The sequence below is a fragment of the Cricetulus griseus genome, chromosome 9 (genome assembly GCF_003668045.3).
Source record: "Cricetulus griseus strain 17A/GY chromosome 9, alternate assembly CriGri-PICRH-1.0, whole genome shotgun sequence".
NCBI lineage: Eukaryota > Metazoa > Chordata > Mammalia > Rodentia > Cricetidae > Cricetulus > Cricetulus griseus.
Window position 1 is genome coordinate 3,341,632 of NC_048602.1, and position 6,768 is coordinate 3,348,399.

Sequence of the window (6,768 nt, forward strand, 5' to 3'; positions counted from 1 at the left end):
TCTGCCACCCTCGTCAGACTATGGGGCTGGTTAGGCAGAATTGTGTGACATGCAGCCATGACTGTATTATCCCTACCTTGGGTGGACATAAAGGTTCTGTGCTACTTCTGGCTCTGGTCAAATAGGCTGTGCAAACTTCAGCCAGTATCTTGGCCTTCCGGACCTGTTTTCCGTCTATACCGTAAGAAATGGGCTGCCAGATTCTAGACTCCAGTTCTTATGGGGGATAAGATCAAAGATGAGAAACCAACATATACCTACTCCCCCCTTGTAATCGCTCCTGCATGGGGTGACCAGTATAAACCCCCAAGATTCTGGCTGCCAAGTATTTACTTCCTTCTTCAGGGGCCCCCCTCTAGCTTAGCTTTGGAGCAAGCTCTTCCCCCATTTCAGACCACATGGCTCTGGCCCTGACCAATGGGTGTCACCTTTGAGATATTTGTTGGACACACTGAAATTTTATTTCCCTTGCACGGCAAATCAGGAGAAGGGGACCCTAGTGGCTTTCTTGATGGGCGCTAGTCTGGAGGTGAAGGACGGTGTGCCTGAACCAGCACCATATGGATTTTTTCATGGCAGGAACCCTTGAATTCCTTTTCTGCTCAAAAACCAGTGCAAGTCAGGTTTCTTTCCCGACACACCTTCTCACCCAATTCAGACCCCAGCCGAGGCAGACGCCACAAATGCACGGTAGCCCCAGGTGTACAGCAGCTGAACATCTGCTGAGAGCGGGCTTGATGAATAGCGCCTGAGGGGAGACCTGCCTGGCTGAGCTGGGCTGTGTGAAGGGCCCTGGGGGTGGGGTGGGGGGAGGGGATGGGCTGGGCCCTGTGCAATTGGGAGCCATTGAGATTTCTGGATGAGGGGTGCTGAGCACTCGGGTAAAGCTCACGGGCCAGGGAATGTTGAAAGAGTGCACGCATAGGCACACTGAATTTTAGAAGCAAGAAACATCCTGCGGCCCACTCTGGGAGTGCTTGGAACTCCGTCCGGTGCACAGTCTGGATGCTGGCGCTCTGCAAGGCACTGGGCCCAGCAGGTTCTCCCTCCACCAGACACTGTGTGGCCCCCCCGGGGGACGATGGTCATCTTTTCTCCAGCATGGCCTAGGAGGGTCTCTTGGGCCCATGCAAGCGCAGGGAACCGGCCTCATAGCAATTCCAGCTTCCACGAGGGCTGGCCTCACAGGGATGGGTTCAGAGAGAAGCCTTTGTTCTGATGCTCAGGGTGTCCTGGGTAGTAGGGACCCCCAGACACACAAGGCTTTGACCATGAGCAGAGCATAGGCCATGAGCAGAACTTCACAGATGCCACAACTCTCTTGCAAGACCTGGGAGTGAGGAAGGTGGGGTTTCTGTGTGTGCAAGGGTCAAAAACAGAAGCTCACAGGCCGTCCTTGGCGCTCTCAGGAGGGTCCCACTCCACAATCCCAGTTTGGCTGCTGCCAGATTCCTGAGGCTCTGGCGCATGCTGGATCAAGAGTTTGGAGCCATTCCTGAATCCCTGCTGTGTCTGCTCCATCCTCCTGGTGGCCCCGCTCTCTCCCTGCCTGGCTTTTACCAAGGCTGCTTGTGGCCATACCGTCTTCTGACTTTTTCCTCTCGTCCTTGTTGATCCCAGTTTCTGCCCCTCTGATGGGGCCAGGACTCAGGGCTTGCATTTGATCCGTCACAGAGCTCAGCCTACTTCTTCACGTTGGCCCCTGCCCTGCTTCCTCTGGCCAGAGCCAACCTGCCCTTTGCTCTGGAGCTGCCAGCACCCCAGGGGGCTGCTGGCCTGGCTTCCTTCCTGGGCCTCAAAAGCCTGTGTTGCTCTTCCCTCAGTCTGGCCACTAAGTATGGCCTTGGGGAGACTATCAAACCAAGACCTGTGTCTTAGCCACCAGAAAGAACCAACCCCATTGGCCAGGCCTGATCTATCCTCTGAAATGCCCAGAGGCCAAAATATTCTCCAGCCAGAGTGGAGCAGGTGGAGTGGGAGATGCAGGTCCCCCAGTAGAGCCCAGGTCTAACCTGTAATGAGGCAGGAAGAGGGTCCTGCACCTTGTCACCTGCCCCTGTCACCACCCCTGGGAGGATGAAGTCTTAGGGAAAGGTCTGCCTAAGAACCAGGGGACCTGTTGACAGCTGGGGATCTTGTCTGGTGGCAGCAGATGCCGGGCCTCCATGAGGGTGGGGGAAGGGCCTCTGTCTGCCCTGCGGCCAGGACTTCCCACATCTTGTTACCACTGCCCGGGTCAGACCTGCTGCTGAGCCTCCAGGGTCCCCACCTGGGCTGGTCCAGGAAAGGGAGGGGCTGGAAGCAGCCAGCCTTCTGCTCCATCAGGTATCTGAATCAGGGTTTGTCCTCACCATACTTGTTAGGCCAGAAGTCTATCCCCCAAACCAGGGTAGGCTCAGCTTTTGGTTTTTTTAAGTACTGGGGATTGAACTCAGGACCTCGAGCACACTAGGTAAACAAGCACTCTACCGCTGAGCTATATATCCTCCACCCTCTGTCACCTCAATCTCCCTAGTTGCTGGGATTACATGGGTTTGGGCCACCATATCTGGCTTCAATGTAGTGCGCCCTGGGTGGTGCCAGAGATGCCAGGGACGGCAGGGACAGGAGAATCTGAAGGTAGGGTGGCTGTTGGGAGGACTTTGATGCTATTAGGCTGCCTGGGTGCACATTGGGCTGAGTGTTGACTGGTATTTTCCTCCCTCAGAACCTCAACTGATAGGTAGGTTCCCAAGGCTGTGAGTAAGCACCCAGCTTGCCTCCTTGCACACACCGAACTCTCGGTGTAGCTGCTGGCTCTCGTGGCAGGGTGGTGAGGGTAGAGAGCCCAGGTTGTTCCGCAGACCTGTACAGGCCTCACCACTGACCAAAGGAATGATCATGACTGCCTCCCTTCCTGGCCTCCAAGGTCAAGTCACAAAAGCTCACATGGTGTGTAGACACGCATTCATAGGCACACCTAACTTGACTGCCCCGAGCCCCAGCCACCTGCTGGAAAACCAAGAACTGCCTCTTCAAACTAATGATTAAGAATCAGCACTGACTATTCAAACCGAAACTCTCCAAACCTCTCTCTGGAGGGCTTTGCTCTTCTACAGCCCGTGGGTGAAAAGCTCTTACCATAGTGGAAAATGTATTCTGCCGAAACGGAAGCCTTCCTCAATTTAGCTGAATCACTTTCTGGTGGCTAAGGAAGTCCTGGTCACCTCTCTACTGTCCCCTGATGCCTGTGGGCTTAGCCAGGCTGGGAGACCCCAGTCCATATCCCCCTCAGGCAGGCGCCATGTCTGTCTGAGATCCAGCCCTTGACTCTGAGACTCCCCACTGCTTGGGCCTCATCTTATATCTGCTTCCTGTCCCCAGGCGGAAATCCAAAGCTCTGCACAGCCATACCAGGGGCATATCTAGAGATGAGAATGGGCAGGGCCAGGGATATGGGGAGAGACCCGGGCACACCTGGCAGCTCCTATGGGCCTGTGGTACCTGCCTGGGCCTCTTCTGAAGCATCTAGAACGTAGCAGGTACTAGGACCCCAATCTAGCAGTGCTCGGGCTCTAGAGGCCTCAGAGAGGCTAGGTGGCTCCCAAAGGTCTGGAGTAGGCTTCCCGAAGCCAGAAAGAGGGCCTTGGTCTCATCTCATGTCCCAGGAACCCAAGTCCATGGGCTGAGGCTCTTGGTCCAGGCATGGCAGGTACTTGCTTAGCTGGACCTGGCTTGAATGGAGAATGTCACTTCTGGGGCTCCTGAAACCCCTCCTCCTGAGAGAGGCAGGAAAAAACAGATGTAGCCAATTGAACACCACGTGGAGGACCTTCACTGTGCTCAGTGAAGGTCGGGGAGGCTCTGTGGACAATGGGTAACTCACAGATACCTAAAACCAAGTCACCTCAAGGATGAGCTTGCTTGCTGCACCCCTCTTCTCCTCGGCTACCTGGAGATCAGCAGGAGCTGTGAGGTGCTGGTCCCTTGGCTGAGCTCAGGCCTCTGTTGAGAATTGGGATACTGGTATCTATGGGCCAGGAGAGCTGAGAAAATGAGTGCAAAGAATTAGTTTCTGGGAGCTGGGGGGCGTGCATGTGCACCGAGGGTTGAGAGCCTTAACGGGATCAGATCCAAGAACACCCAAGTTCACTTTGGTGAGCTTAAGCTGCAGTCTAGCCCCAAGGGCTGGGCCATGTCCCGGATCAACGATTGAGTCGGCCCCATAGCGCTCTCTCCTTAGCTTGGGTATTGACGGAAAAAGCAACCGGTTTGATGCGACCTTTACCCCTCAAGCCCCCTAAGGAGATTGCCAGGCTAGAAGCTGGTGACATCACTGCCTAAGACCCCAAAGCAGCAGGCCCAGGGACACCCCCACCCTCACCCCAGAGTGCTAGCCTGTCTCAGTGCCCAGCAGGCATCAGCCTGCCCTGCCCCAGGGCTATGCAGCCCAGAGCTCCCCAAGTCATCCCACACACACTTGGATCAGGTCCTTCACAGCCACTGTCAGCCAACGTTTGAGAAATTAGGTGAGGGGGGCCTGGGACGAGGGTGAAGAAGGGAACAATTTATGTCCAAAAGTCATCCCAAAATCTTCAGCATACTTTTTTTTTTTTTTTCAAAACAAAAGCCGTAAACGTAGTGGGGGGGCGGCGGGCGGCGAACCTAGCTTTGTGGGAAATGAGTCAGACAGCCATAAAATGTGTTTTTCTGAGCTGAGGGGATTATTTTACATCTTGTGGCATGAAGACACCAAGAGGAAGCCGTTCTCTGGATCCCTGGTGGGGCCGCACACTCTGCTGGGTTGGAAGTCATTGTCACCTCCTTTCCCGAGCCAGAGACTCTTGTCCCATGGCTTGCTGTCACCTCCCTGTGCCTCTCCCCTCTGCTTCCCCAAACCCACCTCTTATTTTTCCAAGCCAGTGTGAGGCTGTAGGCTTGTAGTCTGACAACCGGGGTACACTGTGGTGATCCTCCGGGGATCCCTTACCTCCCAATACTCACCTATGCAGTGCGGGTGGGGCTGACCCCCACCTTTAATGTAGACAGGGCAAGGACAAGGACATGACTCCGAGTTGGCCAATCAACACCTTCTGATCCCCTGGATACAGCATCTGCTTCAGCTGATGGCAGGATCGACTTCTGATGGCTGACAGCTTGAAAGAAGGATTCTCAGCGTCATAGTGAAACCTGCTGCTTTGTAGCTGATTTTTGAAAATGATTTTAAAAGGAAACAAGAGGTTTGAGAATGTGTCCATACACCATCGGTGCTCAGCAAATGGATTTCTTTTCCTTCTGGTTTGCCTTTCTGTTGCTACGATAAAGCACTCTAACCAAAAGCCACTTAGGGGAGGAAGGACAGTGTTTATTCAGCTTATGCTTCCAGGTCACAGTCTGCCACCGAGGGAAGTCAGGGCAGAAACTGAAGTACAGACTATAGAGGGGCAGTGTTTACTGTGGTCTCTGGCTTACTCCCAGCTAACTTCTTCTACAACCCGGGACCATCTGCCAAAAAACAGCACTCCCCATAGTGGGCTAGACACTCCTATATCGGATAGCATTCAAGAGAGTGTCCCACAGATATTCCACAGGCCAACGCAACGGAGGCCATTCTTCAACTAAGGCTTGCTCTCACCAGATGACTCAAGGTTGTGACCAGTTGACAATAAAAACCAACCCAGACACCTTCCTTGCAATCAAGGATTATTCTTGAATTCTAGTGAATGAGGAGCTGCCTGCTTCTTTGGAAACCCTTTCCATGGCCAGAGGACAAGGTCCTTCCAATGGTCACTGTAGCCATCAGCCCTTACCCTGCATTGCCCCTGTCTCCCAGCTCTGTTAAGATCCACCAAAATGTCCCTTAGACCACTGTCATGCATCTTTCCCGCACCCCACTCGTGACTGGGACCTAGTGACGGGCTGCCTTACTTGTGGGGAGACACTGAGGGAGGGAAGAGACAGGAAACTCATCTAGGACCCAGACCCCAATGGCTGTTCCCAGAAAGGAACAGGGCTCACAGACTTACTTTCTCTTTTGGAGCAGTGGTAAAGGAGTCATCCTGACTCATCTCACTGTCTGCTGGGTTATGTGCTTTCCTCCTGGGAAGTGGGCAGGAAGTGGGCACCGATTTTCTTCTTTCCCCAGGGTCCATTTCTCTCCTTCAAGCTCTATATTCATTGTCCTTGTCCCCACACTCAGCCATTCTGTGTAGTTTGAGTGGAGCTGACCCACCCAATGGGAGGGTTTGACCAAGCAACATCTTCCTTTCTCCCACATACAGGGGCTCGATCGATCGCTCGTCCAGTGATGAACCTAGGGCCCAGTAGAGCTCAAATCCAGAACTTGTTCACCCCCCCCTTTGGGACTAGGTCTTAACTGGAACTCAACTATATAACTCTAATGCAAAGCAACCCCTCTGCATCTGGGTACTGGCATTGCATATATGAGCCACCACACACAGTCACAGGACTTCAGGTGGAATTGCTCGGAAGTTAATTAATCAGAGGGTGTCTGTTTGGGGAGCTTGAGTTATTGTAACCCGCCCCCCCCCCACCAACCAGGTAGAGACTTAAGCCAAAACAAAGACTGGAAAAAGGGGAGTGACAGGGGTGGGGGGGGCTGTGCTCCAGATGACATTATTAATACCCAAAGACACAGCCTGTTGTGTGTTATTTTCTTATTGTACTGGGTCCCCGTGTCGGAGTCCCCAACACAGCTCAGTGTGAGAAGCTTTGCTGGGAGTAGCTATGTCATGTATCCTTGACTGCTTGGGCCACTCAAGCTGGGGT

At 53.7% G+C, this 6,768-nt stretch overlaps 1 long non-coding RNA gene across 2 annotated transcripts; it reads right to left on the reverse strand.

The window, feature by feature from the left end:
* Positions 1-438: 438 nt before the first annotated feature.
* LOC107979906 lies at positions 439-6,296 on the reverse strand. 2 transcript variants are annotated; one of them, XR_003487856.2, is made up of 3 exons: positions 6,006-6,296; positions 4,984-5,183; positions 439-4,025 (listed from the first exon to the last, which is right to left on the reverse strand). It is a non-coding gene; the product is annotated as an uncharacterized LOC107979906 (long non-coding RNA). The 2 variants fall into 2 exon arrangements; XR_004771245.1 differs by lacking the exon at positions 6,006-6,296 and having other exon boundaries at positions 4,984-5,919.
* Positions 6,297-6,768: the final 472 nt, after the last annotated feature.